The sequence below is a fragment of the Rutidosis leptorrhynchoides genome, chromosome 1, assembly GCF_046630445.1.
Source record: "Rutidosis leptorrhynchoides isolate AG116_Rl617_1_P2 chromosome 1, CSIRO_AGI_Rlap_v1, whole genome shotgun sequence".
Taxonomy (NCBI): Eukaryota; Viridiplantae; Streptophyta; class Magnoliopsida; order Asterales; family Asteraceae; genus Rutidosis; species Rutidosis leptorrhynchoides.
The window spans coordinates 181,914,262-181,932,931 of record NC_092333.1 but is presented as its reverse complement, the minus strand read 5'-3'; the positions used below and the strand labels follow the sequence as shown (position 1 = coordinate 181,932,931).

The 18,670-nt window shown below is 37.4% G+C and overlaps 1 non-coding gene across 1 annotated transcript; it reads right to left on the bottom strand.

Moving 5' to 3' along the window:
* Positions 1-17,406: 17,406 nt before the first annotated feature.
* Positions 17,407-17,513, bottom strand: LOC139886767 (small nucleolar RNA R71). Its single transcript, XR_011772634.1, has one exon. It is a non-coding gene; the product is annotated as a small nucleolar RNA R71 (small nucleolar RNA).
* Positions 17,514-18,670: the final 1,157 nt, after the last annotated feature.

The following is an 18,670-nucleotide window of genomic DNA, read 5'->3' as shown; positions in this document are numbered from 1 at the left end:
TAGAACACACCCGAGCCCATTTAACGAAGCATCACAATAAACCGTCATGTCTTCCACTCCTTCCGGCAACACTAACACCGGAGCTTGACACAACTTCTCTTTTAGCAATTGAAAAGCAATTTCTTGCTCGTTCTCCCAAGTAAATCTCGCGTTCTTCCTTATGAATTTTGTCAATGAAGAAGCGATCTTAGAAAAGTCTTGGATAAACAGACGATAATAACCGGCCAATCCGAGAAAACTTCGGACTTCCGTAGGCGTAGTCGGTTGTATCCAACTCTTCACCGTCTCTATCTTCCCCGGATCTACTTGAATACCGTCTTTGTTTACAATGTGGCCAAGGAATTGAACCTCCCTTAGCCAAAATTCACATTTGGAGAACTTAGCATACAACTTCTCCTTTCGTAACGTCTTTAATACTTCGCGCAAATGACGTTCATGTTCGTTCATACCTTTCGAGTAGACTAGTATGTCGTCAATGAACACAATCACTGACTTGTCCAACATAGGTTGGCACACTCAGTTCATAAGATCCATGAATGCTGCCGGTGCATTCGTAAGACCAAAAGGCATAACTACAAACTCAAAATGCCCATAACGCGTTGGAAAAGCCGTTTTCTCGATATCTTCCTCACGGACCCACATTTGGTGATAGCCGGACCGTAGGTCAATCTTTGAGAAATACGTCGCACCTTGGAGTTGGTCAAACAAATCGTCGATCCGAGGCAATGGATAACGATTTTTTGATCGTCACTTTATTCAACTCCCGGTAATCGATGCACATCCGCATACTACCATCCTTCTTTTTCACGAATAAGATCGGAGCGCACCATGGCGAAGCACTCGGTCGAATAAAACCCTTCTCAAGTAACTCTTGGGTTTGATTTAACAACTCTTGCATTTCCGTCGGCGCTAAACGATAAGGAGTTTTAGCAATGGGAGTAGCTCCCGGGACCAACTCAATGCGAAATTCAACTTGTCTTTCCGCCGGACCACCCGGTAACTCGTCCGGAAAAACGTCTTCGAATTCACTAACCACTGGAATTTCACGAATGGGTGGTGGCTCATCACGAGTATCAACAACATGGGCAAGAAAAGCCATGCCACCACTACCGAGGAGACGACGTGCCCGTGCAAAAGTGCATATCGGCACAAGTCTTCTACGCTTATCACCGTGAATAATTAACTCTCCCCACTTGGGGCCTTTACACGAATAAATTTTTCATGGCATACAATATCGGTTCTATTATGATCGAGCCAATCCATACCAACAACGATATCAAAATCGCCCAAAGTCATCGGGATAACATCAATCTTAAAGTTTTCGGCACCAAAAACGACATCACAATTTTTACACACATCAACCACTAGCACCGTCTTGCCATCTGCTATTTTGACTTCTACTGGACGACTTAACTTAGCTAACGGTCTATTAAGTCTAGGCACAAATTTTGGAGATACAAACGACAAATTTGCACCGCTATCAAATAGGATCCTTGCCGGATTAGAGTTAACCATAAAAGTACCTGAAATAACTTCGATGGATTGCTTGGCCTCCTCATTCGTCATCAAATAGTTGCGACCCCTAGCCGTGCCCGCCGCCTTTTCTAACTTCTTGACGTGATCATTATTCAAATCGGGACATTCCGGCCTCTTGTGCACCTCCTTTCCACAATTAAAACACGTGACCGACTTGGTCAAACAATCACGGGCGTAATGATCTGACTTCCCACAACTATAACACGTAGGCGCAAAAGTATTTGAACCACCCTTCTTCATACTTCCGACGCTTTCGGACCCCTTCTTGTTCTTGTTTTTCTTGTTTGAAAAGTTAGAATGACTAGAACCTTCAAACTTTCTTTTGGAAAAAACGAAATCACTCTTTCTTGGAACCTCCGGCTCAAAACCCCTAGCCAATTCGTATAAATCTTCAAAAGACTTAGCCATACCCGGCTAATCTTACCCTTCAACTCATCACTTAAAGTACGGTAGAAATCTAGCATCAACTTGTGATCATCGCCAACATACTCCGGACAAAAACGAGTCTTTACCAAGAAGGTAGACTTGAGAGTAACCAAGTCCATTGAGCCTTGTTGCAAATTGTGCAACTCGTCCCGGATTTTATCAAGATCGGAAGAAGTTCGGTATTCTTGGAAAAATTCTTTCTTAAACTCCTCCCATGTCAAGCACATGCATTGCTCTTCACCATATAATTTGATTTTATCGTCCCACCACAACTTGCCCTCTTCGCGCAACATGCTAAACCCATACCTCATCTTCTTATCGGGAGGACACTCCGCGGTACGGAACGCTCCCTCGATATCGGAAATCCAACAAGTGCTTTTCAATGGATTCCTCACCCCATTAAACATTGGAGGTTGAGTATCCTTGAAATTTTTGTAGTGGAAGTCTCGCCTCCCAAACCCACCATTACCTTCACCCCCTTCGCCTCGAGGATAAATGTTTCTAGCCTCTAAAGCCTTCTCTATTGCGGCTTTCATTCGATCATTGATCATTTCGGTCACTTGTCCATCGACCGACTCTTGGAAGACCTTTCGGACGTTGTCAAGAAAATCCTTCTTTAGCCTTTTAAAGATGGCCTCAACCTTGGCCGTGAGTTCAACGTCCTCACTCGTACTTCCGTCATTGGTGTTTTGTCCATTTCTCATCTTCATTCTATAAAACGAAGTAAATTAAGCAACAAAATGAAAGGACTTAACACATATGTATATACATATACACCACACTACCCCATCTTTCTCAACAATCATCGTACACCGCTTGTTTGACACGATTTGAACCCGTAACGATGGTAGTTAATCATTGTTACGCGAACACGTCGCATTAACTCGCTAGTACAACGTCCATCTCGCTTGATGTTTGCTAAACATAACACAAATCAATTAGCACAATGTTAGTTCACGTAAATCAAAGCACTAACAATTCCCGATTAGACCCAAAGTCCTACAAGTCCCGCATAAAGCGTACACGCAATAAAGTCTAAGTCTAGGCACCTATCTCAAGTCGCCTAAATCCCTTAGACCATGCTCTGATACCACTTGTAACAACCCAAACCAAATTGCAAACGAACCCGCTTAAATATAACAAATAATTTTTTTTTGCTGGAACAGCACATGGCGCGGCGCGCCAAACTGGTCTGTCCAAAAAGTCATGATACGCGAAAAAGATCGGCCACTTCCCGACATAATTAGACAAAACGCTTTTAACAACATATTCAAACATGTAAAACTAACACAATTCAAACATAAAATAAGTTTTACAAAGCGGGGCCCACTTCGGCCATTTTACGAGTTTAATACATAACGTGAGTTTTGACCACCAAAAAGTTTAAGTACCAAACGACACGATGAGCATGGTGTTTGGGATTAAACTACCCAAGTCATGGTAAAACTCCAAAAGCTAACACATCCAAAAAGCGTCCCCTAACAATAAGCAGGATCTCTAATCCAACCGTATGCCCTTACCCTTATCCACGCCGGAACCTATAAAATGGTAAACAATGAGAGGGTAAGCTAACACTTAGTGAGTAGAATAAATATATACATGCATATAAAACTTACCTACTCGCATCCACGATATCATATAACGCATACAAACGCATAACGTCACAATAATCAAGCTAGTATCGTCAGTTCATACAACTAGCAACATCAATAGCATAATATTCATAATAATAATTAAATGCTAACGTCAACAACTATAAACCATGGTTAACCAATATCTTCGCAAGGGAATGACTTCGCGAAACAAGTCATCGATGTTCATAACAACCGTTAGCTCCCAAAAACGGCTATGGTATGCTAACCCCCGAGGTGTTCTAAAAACGGCTATGGCATCACCCCCAAGTGTTCCCAAAAATGGCTATGGCATCACTTGATCAACGTGTGAGTAAAACACGGCTATTACTCACAATCATGTACACAAACACGGCTATGTGCACAATAACTTGGATAATAACGTGGGAGTAAAACACGGCTATTACTCGCCACTATATGCACAAACACGGCTATGTACATAAATATATAACGTGGACAAAATGGCTATGTCTCACAACTATGGTCACAAAAACGGCTATGTGACACCATTAATACGGCACGTAAATCATATACATACATATATAGATTCTCCACTCACCTCAAAGTCTTGGTGAGAGATAGACAAGCTCGGAAATCTTCAATGTAATGTACCTATTACATTATACATAATATCAATCACAAACTCAAGTCGGTCAACCAACTCAAACTCCATTCTATAGTCATTTTGACCCATGGTGCAATCTCGACTCATTTGCACCCTTAACCCTAATATTTGGGTCAATCATAACCAAAACCCTAACATTTGCTAAATTAGGTCTTAAAACACTTTTCAACACAAGGTCTATGCATCTTACACATATACTAACCATCTTAGGTCCATTATGACCCATTTGACCACTTAAAAGTCAATACACCCATTTCGGGTCATCCACTAACCCACTCGACACCCATTTACATTTATATAAGTGTGTTAGTAATTCAACTAACTAATTTAAGCTCATAAACATAATTTAATACTTTGAAAACCCTAGTTAGTCACCTTAGGGTCTACATGACCCAAATTCGCCTAAAACACCCAATTTATTAACAAAGTGGGTTTTTAAGTTCACCATTAACCCTAACACTAACCCTTTCCCAAAATTAAATTAGGAAATCAAGATTAGAGCATACCACTATGATCAAAACGTAGCTATAGGATAGATGAACAACTTTAATGCTTGCACTTAGACCCGATTCAAGCTTCTTCTTCCTTATTTTGAGCTTTCTCACACTAGGATTCTTACTCTCTCTCTAAAATTGAATTGGATAAGAATTGGTGGTTGGAAATGGAGTAAATGACACTCCAAAAACTGATCCAAGGCCTTAAAGTCGGATCTCTTGTGATTTTACCAATTTGCCCTTTTAAATATCTAATAAAAAGGAAAAGATGAGCTGTCAGCCCGTATTGGCGCGGCGCGCCACTGGCCCGCGAGGCGCGCAGATAGCCCAGGCCAGATTCTTCCTTATTTTTATTATATGCAACGAAAACCCCACAACTTGAATAACTTAATTACACAAATGTACAAGGAAAATATATATTATACGTAGTAAAATATCTTTGTATCACATATTTATTTGATAAAATAATATTGAAAATAATAATAAGTAAAAGTTGTATTATTTTGTAATAATTATTATTATTCTACTAATAAAAATAACAATAATTATATTTTCTAAAAATGATAAAATGATAATTTTTATTAATAATAGTACTAAAATGATAATAATAATGATGTTTCATATTAACAATGATATAATAATTTTAGTAAAAATGATAATTTTAATATTAATAATACTTTTAATAATAATAATAGTAAAATAATGAAAACGATATTTTTTCCTTTAAATCCATATCTTACAATATCTTAATTTCATCATGATACTCATACTCATTATTTCCTAATCGCTTCGTTTAATAGCTTTTAGTCGTCTTTTATATCGCGTTCATATTAATAATAATAGTAATCATAATAATTAGATGTTACTAATATTAGTTTTAATTATAATAATACTAATAATAATAATAATATTAATGATAATACTAATAACTATTTGAATGATAATAATAATAATACTAATTATAACCTTAACGATAATAACGATAGTAATAAAAATAACAATAATATCTTTTATTAATAATGACAATGATAATGATAATAATAATAATAATAATAATAAAAATAATAAAAATAATAAAAATAATAATAGTAATAATTAGATTATAACGACGATAATAATAATCATTTTAATAATAATATAAAAATTCAATTGACTATAACTTCTAAACCGTTCATCGAAACCATTCGATATCTAAATGAAAAGTTCTCAATTTTTCGCTAGCTTTCCAACGACATGCATATCATATACCTTATCTTAATAGCATATGTATTTAATTCAGGATTCAACATAACCTATCTAACGACAATAACGAACGTATAAGCATGCATAATCCTATATATACTCGAGCACTAGTCAGGGATACACTAATAATATATAAAAGTTAAGTTATGAGTGCTCACGTATCAATATTGAGATTCAATATTGCAGGAAAAGTACGTAGATGCAACGGAGATGATAAATACTAGTTTGACTCACGAGCAATACTCCCGAACCATACCCATAACCTCCATAGCTATAACCCATAATTTCCTTAGCTCTATCCCTCTCGAAAAACAATTTCGAAATCACTCGGACAACACTCCGTCGTAATATTTTATGTATACTAATAATATCTTGAAATAATACGGAGTAAATATATATATGTAAATCGATTGAGAGAGTTTAGAGAAAAATATTTTCAAGTTTCTATGAAATAATGAAACCTATTGAATTCTATTTATAATAGATTTTTGAATTATTAAAGTGAATTATTAAAGTATGAATTATTAAAGTATGAATTATTAAAGTGAATTATTAAAGTATGAATTATTAAAGTGAATTATTAAAGTATGAATTATTAAAGTGAATTATTAAAGTGAATTATTAAAGTTAAAGTAAAGTAAAAATAAAGTAAAGGTAAAGTTTAAGTATAGTAAAAGTATAAAACTATGTACGTATAATACGCGTATAGATATATATATATAATATTAATTTAAATCGGTATATATATATTTAATAAAATAAAATATAAATATCGTTATCTTTATCATACTGGTTAAGTAATGAGTTGTCAAAAGTGGTTCTAGATATTTATAAAAGTTGTATACGTTTTAATAATAAAGTTCTTTTTAAACTGAAAAAATGTTTTTGTACGTTTGAAACTAAATCAAATAAATATGATAATTTTGTTTTCCAAAACTAAATATATTTAAGAATCATTTTGTTTAATGGTTAAAATAATGGAAATCGTTATATCATAAAACGTTTTAGAAAAGTATAATCATATATATTCATAATAGGTTTCAAGTTTTTAAATTACAGTCTGTTGGTGAAGCATGGGATAAAGTCCAAAGGTTAAATAAACGTATGAAATCATCTTAATGAAAAATGTCGAGTTACTTAACTTGTCGATATCCAACATCTAAGTTATTTACACTCTACTTTCTTACTTATAAATCACTTTACCATTTTCCGAATGTTGTCAAAAAGAATAGATTTCTTAAATCACAGTGGACCTCATAACATAGAGCCGTAATCATATCACAATGTATCTGATAAATCAATCATTTGATATTATCTTCTAATTCCATCGATAAACATATTGAAACAAATATGTTCGTGTAAAGTATTATACGTTTAATACTTTATTAATATTCTCAAGTTATAACATATATATACATATATATACATATCTATTTATATATAACGGTTCGTGAATCGTTAGAATTTGGTCGAGGTTATAATGAATGTATGAACACAGTTTAAAATTCTTGAGATTTAACTTAACAAACTTTGCTTATCGTGTCGGAATAATATAAAGATAAAGTTTAAATTTGGTTGGGAATTTCTGGGTTGTCACAGTTTTCAATCAAACAAAAATAGAAACAAGGTAATAGCAGCAGCAGGTAGCAAATGGGGAGATTGTTTTGGGTCTTGGTTGCAACAGAAACATAACGGATTGTACAAAAGTAAACGGTTAACAAAGGGTGGTGTTTTTAAACGATAATGGCTTTTATCTAGCAGTTGCATCGTCCTCGTACATATTAGTGCCACCGTTGACAGAACCGATTTGTTGACTACTTAAACTATTGTCTGTTTTGACATGGACATGATAGGGTTTTTGATTTGTAAACAATTTAACACAATTCAGGAAACGAATACGTTTACAGCCTAATTCACGTTAATTCTTCAATGATTTCTGGAAATGATTTAATCCCATCATAAAACGAATTACTAAGGTGACGATTAGAAAACGTAACTCTTGATCCAAATGAACCGTAATTCTAATTTCTCTTGTTCTGAGTATTTATGTTGGGGATTGGTTTCGACTTGGGTACTTAATGAACCGAAGGTAGCAGTAGCAACTCAAGTGGGTTTCGATGGTGGTTGTGTTGGGTTTGATCGAATATCACAAGGAGAAAGGTGGTATCGAAGGTGTATGGATAGAAAACATTAAGTATCATATGATTTGCAGGTTAGGGTGTTCGTGAGGTTGATGAAGATGATGATCGTCTGGTGATGATGGTTGTTTTAAGTTGGTTCTCAGATGGTGGAAGGTGATGGAGTGTGGTGGTGTAGAGAGTGGAGGATGGTAATTGAGTCTTGGGTTTCATGAGAGTCAAAAGTTTATGTTTTGTGAATAACACCAGTTATAGGTACATGCATATATATATATATGGTTTTTATATTATAAGGGAACAAATATAGTGTAAAGTTGTTCAATAACCGTGTGATTCAACATTATTAATCCAGCTGCCATTTTGTATCATTCATTGTACTAATAGATTGAAAATTAATCAACCAATAACAGTTAAGTATAATCAATAATAGTAATTGATATAATATTGATTATAATATAATTTAAAATATAAACGTGTGAATAAGTTAGCCGTCGTCTACTATTTCATTCACGGACTGAAATTCGTGCTCCGTTGATAATCAATGGCAGATAAAAGTGTTCCGAAAAATTCCATATTTTTAAATTAAATGTCTTTATTTATTTCAGTCATTATGGTATAAAATTTGGTCATTAATTAAATAAAATTTAAATCACTGTCCGCGCTCGATTCCAGGTAAAATATGAAAGGTGTTCAAATTTAACAATTAGCTCATAAATACATTTTTAATAAGTCTATAATTTATATAACTCATTTTCGGATCACCGTTTATTTTAAAATCACATAAGTTCGAATTAAACTTCTCTAAATAATAATTGAAGCGTCCAACGAGTATTACAATCATTTAATATTTATTTTTAATATACTTTATTTATATATAGTTATGTTTTAAATAATAATTATTATAATATCATATTTTATTTTATTTTACATAGTAAATTCTAATAATTGAATCATATAACATTTCAAATTAATATATATTAAATATGTACATATCTATTTACAAATAGTTGTTCGTGAATCGTCAAGAACGGTCGATGGTCAGTTGAACAGTTCAAAATTTTTGAGACTTAACCTTACAGACTTTTCTTATCGTGTCAAAATATTAAATTGTATCGAGAGTTTGGTTCAAAATAATTCGAAATTTTCCGGGTCGTGACATCGGGAGTCTTCTAAGTGCGCCAACACTTAGGATTGAGGTCAGGCTCGACCAACGCCGTCATTTATAGTCATGACTTGCAGATCTATAGTTCGGAACGGGCGGGTTAGGTCAATCCAATGACTCTTAACCATCCGGTTATGATAAACTAGACTATCGCTAAACAGGCTTCTACCGCACGGGTGCTGGAAAAGCGACCCTTCAAAGGCAGGAGTATGCTGCCTACGAGATTATGCACACCAATTTTAAGTTACAGAACTACTTTACATATAATGGCATAAAGATTCTAGTAGATAATAACTTGGAGACAGAATTTAAACAGATAGATAAGTTTTTGCGCATAAAGCGCTTACAGACGTTGTTTCAACAGTACAAACTTCATACATGCGCTTAGACAAGATGCGCATAAACATCCAAATACTTTAACGATAGTAAGAATAGTCATCATGATCATCACTTGGCCCACATGCTCTTTCCTTCAGCTTCTCATCCTTGTGTTCTTCAAACTCGTAGTCTATGCCAGCGATCTTGTCTCCCTTGTCAATTGCAGCTCGCGAGGAGCTGCCCCCTTCTTCTTTCCCTTTCGCTGCCGCTCGAACACTACGGACCTGTTAACACCAGTCAAATCGATTTACAAAAAGAATGAATGCACGTACTTATGCGTTAGGTACATTTTTGTTATGCGTCTTATGTTCTGAATTATGTAAGATTGTGCTCGTTTAAGTGCGGTAAGCGCGCAGACTATTTGCGCGTGTATGGTATGTTAATCGATCCAGTGTTTAAGCAGCAAGTTTATTTTTGAACAGTGTGTGGGACCTACATGTTACAGTTCCAAAAAAGCTAAAGTTACACGTATAGGTATATATCTACCGAAGTCGATAAAACTCTTCTGTCACCTTCGATTTGAGAGTAGCTGGTCCCCTTGGGGTAGGTAGCATAATTATTCCATGGGCTACATATGGTGTGATGTTGAAAATGCGATAGTGCTGGCTGCCCAAGGAGAGCGTCGTATTCTGATTTGGCGCCGATCACGCTGAAGTCATGGTCATCTCGCAGAGTCAGCGATGCTGCGAGAATTCCTTTCAACCAGGTGGGGTTTCCACTCACTCCCCTGAATTGTTGAGGAGTTTCTCTTATGTTGTACTTCATTTTGAATGATAGGTTCTTGAAACAATGAAAGAACATCACATTGACACAGCTTCGCGTGTCAATGAGAATCTTGTCAATGTACTGGCCATAATCTGGAAAGTAACGCTCGATGACTAGTGGCACGCACTTTCTTATGCCATTGGGCTCGTGCGGGAGCATTGGCATGACAGATTCCCATGGCAACAGTGGCTCCTGAGCTATCTCCTTCCATATTTCCCACGAGAACACATAAATAACCTTGCCTTTTTCAGCGCCCTCATCCTCTTTTTTGTAGGCGCCAGACCCATCCTTCACCGATTTTAGGTGCTTCAATTCCCCACGTTTGAGGCAACCAACCACTTTGTCGACTAGCGCTTTGCAGCGGTTAGTCTCATGTCCAAAGTCATCATGGAAGTCGTAGAAATTTGATTTGTCTCGCCGTGCATACTCCGACATGCGCGCTGCTCTATCAAACATTTTGGAGATTGGTTCTGTCACGTATATCTTCTTCAGACTTTTTATGAGGCTCCTGATTAGTTCTTGCTTGTTCTCCCGTGTTTCGATGTCTCTGTTCTTGTGGTGTTACTGATTATTGTTGTTTCCTTAATAACCCCTCTGATGTCTTTTATCGTTGTGACCGCTACTACCATGGTGGCAGTACGGGCTAGAGTCATGTTGGCTTCTGCAAAAACTTCCTGATTGACGACCGCCTCGGGGCGAGTCGTACCCGTCTCGTCACTCATTGCATGAACTACGGTAGCCAGAGTACTTGGTCGTGTCTTCCTCAGCGCACATTTGTTCGTGCACTTGTCGAATTGCTTCTACGAGCATTTCAGGAAGATGCTTTCTAAGCCTTTGCCACAACGTTAGGTGGCGCTTACAGCAAATTCCATGTATAAAACCTGACACTTTTTGCGATTCCGCTAAATTAGGGATCCTAGCGACCTTCTGGTAGTAACTGTCTATGAACTATTCCAACAACTCTCCGCGATCATGCTTGATGTCGTGGCACTCAACGTGAGTCCTACGAGCTGCACGACTGTTATGGAAGTTGAGCAGGAAGCGCATTTAAAGATCATCATAACAGCTGATAGTTGGCCCGGGATGGTTGTGGAACTACTTACGGGCCATACCCTCAAGTAACGGAGGAAACTCCACACATTTTATTTCATCATTCCAGCTCTGATTTCATGCTATCGCTTCATATTTTTGTGAAAAGTCGTCTGGGTCTGTGAATCCATCATAGTATCCCAAAGTAAGCGGTATCACTGGTAGAGGTGTTGAAATGTGATTCAGTATATGGGCCGCGAATTTCTCCCCGGTAGGGATAGTTTCAAAGGTGGGTTTGACGTGTACACCCTTCATTCCTGCATATAAATTCTTAATCATGAGCTCAGCCTTTCCAGGCTGTTCGAATTCATGCACCATGTTGTCCGGTACAGCGTTCATCAGTGCAAAAATCAAGTAGGCCTGATTACGAGCGCGCTGTTAGCATGTCTGAACAGGCGACTCAGCAAGAGCCTCCTTACCTGTAGACGAAGTTCCTTGCACGAAAGTAGTAGCGCTAGACTTTGGCATCACTGGAGAAGTGTCTTGCCGCAACGAGGGCGAAGGTCTTGCGCTTTGGGGACCAATAGGGCTGCTTTTATTGCTAGGGCTGTTGCGAATGGTTTCGTGCACTGGATAAGCAGGGGTGAATCCCACATTTGCAGTGTTTGAGGCCCATGGTATTGGTCGGATGGCTTCAGAGGTCTTTGAGGGAGATGCCGGTGTGCTTAGAGGAGACGCCAGAGCACTCATCGTGGGTGCATTATCAGAGGTTCCTGCGGGACCTTTAATGACGAGCTTTGATCATGTAGGTTAGGTAGCTCGCGTCGGTATTGGCTTTGGTACTTCTAACTTGCTTGTCATTTCAATACCTGCCACTGTATTAAAAAGAAACAAGCGACCTATTAGCGGACATATAGAAAAAGATCAAATCAAAACCTTTTAACTTGTATGTCCCACGGATGGCGCCAAATGATCAAGCATAGAATAAACGTGTCGAGATTGGTCCATGCTTGACATCAATAAAGGGGGATTTAAGGGTCAGTTGAGTTTAATTCTACAGTCTGGGGTACCGTGAATAACCCCTTACTAGATGAGGATCTCAGTAGGGGTGGTTAAACGTAGACCCACCATTGACGGCTTACCCAGTTTGAGATAGATCATACTAGGTTGTAGGGTTTCTGTTCATAGAACATTACCTGTGGATCAAGAGTAAGTCTAGTGATACATTATGAGTCTGGTAGCGCGGGTAGAGTCACGCCGTTGGAGGGGTGCTATTGTTCAAGATGTTAAAAATAGTATATGTGTGAGGGTGGAATGAATGTTCAGACCCTTTGCTGTGGATTGAGTGCTTTATTTATAGGGTAAACCTTTTTGTCTTCTATTGCCACATAATAGGGTTTGAAGGGGTCGTGGCCTGCCAATAGTTCCTCCTTGTGTGAGCTGACCCGACAAAAGTAAAAAGTATTTTGTCAGACCTGATTGTTGTCTGCCATGTGTACTTCTGCCCTTACAGTGTCACCTGACATGCATACGTACCTTTAGCGCTAGAACAGGATTTGCGCTAGGTTCACCGAGTGACTGTTCCTTTTAGCGCACAATATGAGTGGCCTATATGGTGATGCTATTTGATGCGCTTACTCGAGCTAATCGGGTATGCATATCATTAATTAGCATAACAAAAAAATCCAAATAGACTTTCTAGATTCGTGAGCTGACATGGTACACGATCTGTTCATGTGTTTGTTCTGGGACTGTGTTGATTATTCCAAAATACTGTGGCCATTCCAGAACGGTGTGGGCATTCTGGGAAAGTGTGTTGGATCCGTCTATAATGTGACGGATGGACGGCATACCCTTGAATAGGTAAGAGGGCTTACATATGAGCAATACCTAATCTTTATTCAATTGCTTCTCCTTGGTACTCTCCTGACCGGGTAAGGCTACAACTGGTTCATATGTTAGTAATATTCTTGTAGAGGATACCGGGAGACCAGCGTAGTTGATTAAGTAGACCTTGATGTGGAAATATGATTCGTAACTTCCCGGTGCTTTGTATCCGGTTGAGTGGTGCCGATAACCGACATAATTATTCGAGTAGGATGGGCTTATGTGAAGTCATGGCTGGCTCTTATCCGGGACACTTCTTCCCGGATGCGTATTCAAATGGTCTTCTGGCCGGTTTGCATAGGTAGGACCAGGAGAAGGATTTTCTCCTGGACTGCTATGCCGGTTTAATTCATGATGGATTTTTGTGAAGTTATGTTTGAAATATGACCTTTTTGATACGGATCAATACTCGTATCATCAAGTCCCCCCAGTTTGGTGATGCTAGATGGAACAGTTGCGTTACCAAACTTGAAAAATATGCCCCAAATAGCTGATTTGACGTGCCGTAAATGCGTCTTGGATTCTGTCTACTCTTTTTCGTATTTCGAGGCACTCTTTTTGTTTGTTGGCGGGGTCCATCTGAAATATCTTCCTTTATAAACAATCGTTGAGATTGTTTTTGAATTTTTGATTTCATAACTTCCATTATTCTGATAAAAAAACAGTTTTTTTCCATTCTTGTCATATTATCTTCGATCAATCACGCATCATGCCACCCAGACCTGCTAATCCTTCAATGTCGTTGCACAATGTGTTACGTGCTTCTAGTATCGTAGATGATGCATATCTTGACAGGGTTTATTACCTTTGTCCTTAACTACGAGAGATGTAGCTCATACCAACGCACTTATGGTCCTCCTGATAATCAATGCGTGATTTATTTGAGACCTTTTGAGGTTTCAAATCTTCGTTACCCTTTTACCAAGTTCTTTATGAAAGTTCTTAACTTCTATGGCCTTAGTGTTGGTCGTTTACATCCAAATGCAATTCGATCCATCGTGCTTTTTGAGATGTATTTCAATAGTTTCGGGATGGCATTAGATCTAAAAATATTTAGGAGTATCTTTCGATTAACATCGTATCGCACGGGTTGGTATAAGTTTACAAATGAAGTTGAGTTTTTTGTTCAACCATCTTTTATTGAGGATGATTGGGTGCAAACGTTTGTTTTTGCCAACCGTTTCGATTTTCCGATGAGGGATGATCGTGCATATATTTTTAGAACTGTTGCTGTGCAGCGTCCACAGAGGTTGCCGGAGTTGGCCAGTGAGATTGTTGATCAGCTGAGGGGATTGAAAATTCCTTAGAGGACATACAATGAGCATATGCTTGTGATGGAAAATGTTAGTTACAACAGGAGTTGAGCTAATCGAATACCCATTGCTCGTCGAGGCGGGAGAGGTAATGTGTGTGAATATTTCTCACGTGGTTTGTTATACTTGTTATGATATGAAAATGACACTTTTGTTTTACAGAATTGTCTGCGTTGGAAGTCCTACAGTCATCGAGTTTGGACAGGATGGTGTTCACAGATAAGGTGATAGAGGGAGTGCCTTCGGCATCTGCCACCCGTCGCTCGCTTGCTCCCCCTGATAATTCAAAGACATCAAATGGTGGTTTAGTTCTTCGAACGAGGCGCCGGATTGAGTCTTCAGCCGCTGGCGAAGGTAGATGATATTTCTTATCCACACCATGTTTCTCACGCAATATCTACCTCGCTACACTCGGTTTTTGATATCTTTTAGGCTATAAATGTTAAGAAATGGAGACTAGTCGCGTTTTGAGTGCCACTGCAGTTCTAAGTATGAAATTGGGGTAAAATTGACCAAAGTGAGTGCAAAAGAGCATGAAAACTGAAAAGTGTTAGAAATGGCCTAAGAATGACGTTTCTTAATTCCAGAACGGCGTTCCAATCATCAGAACGATGTTCCAAAACCTGGAACGACGTTCTACCTGGGGAAAAATGGGCGTTCCAAGCCAAGAACGACGTCCCATTACAAATGAAATGGGAACAGAAAAAGAAGGCATTTAGAGAGCGAATCAGGAATGACGACCCTATTTAAAAGAACTGTGTTCCATTTTGAACGGGCCCAAGAACGACATTCCACATCATGGAATGACGTTCCACTGGAAATTTTGGGCAGTTTTTCGAAGAGGTATAAATAGAATGAGATGTGGATTTTCTCATAACAACTAATTAGGGATTAAATAAAATACCTGGTGGCTGAGGAGATTAGGGTTTGATAGCTAGATTGTTAAGGTTTTCATCAAGTTTTCATCAATTTACATCAGGGATTGAAGATTGGAGCAAGATCTAGGGCTTCTTCTTCATCTTCTTCATCTAGCTTTTTTGTAATTTTCATAAGTTTGGTACAATCTTACTTTTATTATTGCTTAATGATTTTTAATTTCACTCTTATTACTTGTATTGTTCTTATTTTAGCCATGATTGGCTAGATTTTGTGATGTGCACTTGATTATGAAGCTTGTAAGGTAAGGATTGTTCTTAATTATGTGTATGTTTGTGTTTGGATGAATCTATGATTTGATGATTGTGATTTGTAATTAGAATTAGCCAAAAGATCCTTTGCTATTGTTTTTTTGGGCTTTACTTTGATTATATGATTTGTGTAGCTATCTTAGGGATTTGATTAGTGAAGCAACTTGTAATTCAACATTTAGGTGATATAGACAATCAAATTAGGGATTTCAAGGGATTAGGTTCTTGATTTGTAATGGTTTTCAATTGGTCCTTAGTCAAAATAGTGAAGTTTGGTTTTCTTAAGGGATTTTGATTACCAAAGGGTTTTAGGGGACTTTAACCTGGGCTAAGTACTAATGATAATTGCATGATTCAACTAGATCAATTGATATAAGCTTATGGGAATTTGCAAGTGTTGATTGGATCATTATAACATCTAGTAGGGAACTAAGTTTGAACATAATTAGATCTTTAGTGAACAAAAGAACAATCCGAATGCATCAAGTGGATCAAGGAAGTGTGCATGCTTTTAATATTGATATTTACTTGATCACTTCTAGTTGTTTATTAATTTCCAATAGTTTTCTTAATATCTCAAAATTCAAAACCCCCCAATTAAACAAATCTTAGGATGATTATGAGTTTTCATCGATTCAACTAGCAATCACAGCTCTCTTGGGACGAATCTTAAACAGAAAAATTGCTAATTACAACTACCGAGTCATTGTTTCTCGAATGCTTGTCACATAGTTAAGTCCACGTTTGAATATAAATATAAAAGAAATAAAGTATGTTTGTGAGAGCATCATCAAACTTTCTTTTGGCGCCGCTGCCGGGGAGCGGTTAGCTAGTTGAATTTTTGAGTCAAGCATTTAATTGTTCGATCCTTTGTAAGGATTTATCCTTGCAAAAGTTACTTTTCTTGTTTTTATTATATATTTGTGTTTGGAGAAAACCGTTGTTGTTTGTTTTGTGATCGAACGTTAGGTACCACGGTGTATGAAAAGGAGATTCCAATAGGATCAAAAGTTTGAACATCCGTTTTTCGATCTGGAGAGGCACGTTCACGGAGTTTATAAGCGTAGGGAAGAAAGGGTATCATAGAAGAAATTTGAGGTTTTACCATTTTTTATTAAAGAGATGGATGGCAACGGTCAACCAATTCAACCCGAGGGTAATCCATTCGGTCACGGTGATCCCAAAAACCCACCAATTGTTAATCAAGAACAACAAGTTGATCCAAATGACACACCAATGTGGAACGCTAGGTTGGTTGCACCTACGGTGGTGCCTCCGGCTATTACTAAACCGCTCATCGGGGACGATAATTGGATAGTTGAGGGTAACTTCTTCACGATGATAAAGAATGTGCAATTTCATGGGTTAATGGAAGAGAATCCTTTCAAACACCTTCAAAAAATCAATGACATTTGTGATCTCTACAAGCACAAAGATGTTACCGAAGATGCATATAAGTTAAGGGCATTCCCCTTTTCTCTTCAAGGTGATGCTAAAGCTTAGTTAAGGAATTTACCTTCTGACTCGAGTAGAAATTTTCAATATTTAAGCGACATTTTTATCAATCACTTCTTTCCACCATCGAAGGTGGAGAGACTTAGAATGGAGATCAATGAATTCGCTCAACGGAGTGATGAGTCTTTATTTGATGCATGGATTCATTTTAAGAAAATGTTAAGAGCGTGTCCACCGCATAGGTTAACCAAGAGAAAATACATCAACACTTTCTACCGGGGTACGAATTTATTGACAAGAAAAGTTCTTGATGCCTCCGCAGGAGGTGTGTTCATGTATAAGTCACCGAATGCGGCCGAAACCTTGTTAGAAGACATCTTGATTCATACTCATGAGTGGAATCCTTCACCTAGGGATATTCCAAGGAAGAGTGTAGCTCAAGTGGAGAGTGACAATGGTCAAATCACACTTGCTAGCTTGAATAACCAATTTCAATCATACGGGAAGGAGTTAAAGAAGTTACAACAATCTATCGTTGCGATGCAAGTATGGTGTGTGATGTGTCAAAAGTGTGTGCAGTATTGCCTATATTTTAATCTAACTTTTAAATTTTTAATATCTTAATTTACGGTTTACTTTTAACACTCTAACAAGCAACAAAACCCGATCAGATTAATTTTTTGTTTAGTAAGTTAAGGTTCGTCCCAAGAGAACGGGTGGATTTAGAATATAAAACTTTAATTTTAAGATTTGGTTGCTTTGATTAACAAAGAAATAAGAAACAAATAAATTGCAAGAAAATAATTTTAAGAAATAACAATATTAAATAAAACACATGCTTGAACCTTTCACACGTTGCTCACAATTGCTTTTGAGTTTAAACCAAGCTCAGATTTAGTAATGAACTAATAATATCCAATTCCAAGACTAGTTGATCAGGTTAATCCTAGAATAGATGTCTAAATTTGCTACTTGTTTAAGACCTGACAGTAGATTTAGTATGATTAACCAAACCCTGATTATAGTTACTAGCTATAACCCTCACTATTAAAATGATTCAATTTTATTATATTTAAGTTTACCAAGTTTTAATCCTATTGATGTTCTAGTTAAAACTTAATAGTAATTGCTTACCTAAATCAGACTATTCAAACAGTGTTATTTTAATCAGACATAAAACATCACAGAAAATCCAGAGATTCTGTCGAATTTAAATATTTCTATAATTAGTGGATAAAGCCGGCGGCTTGGTCAACGAAGCCGGCAGCTTCGTTGATTCTGTTGAATATTTTCGCCGAATACTGTTTTATTCTATCTGAGTTTAAATCGTAACAAATTTGCATAATAATATGATGAAGCCGGCGGCTCTGGTATATGAAGCCGGTGGCTTCGTACACCTGAT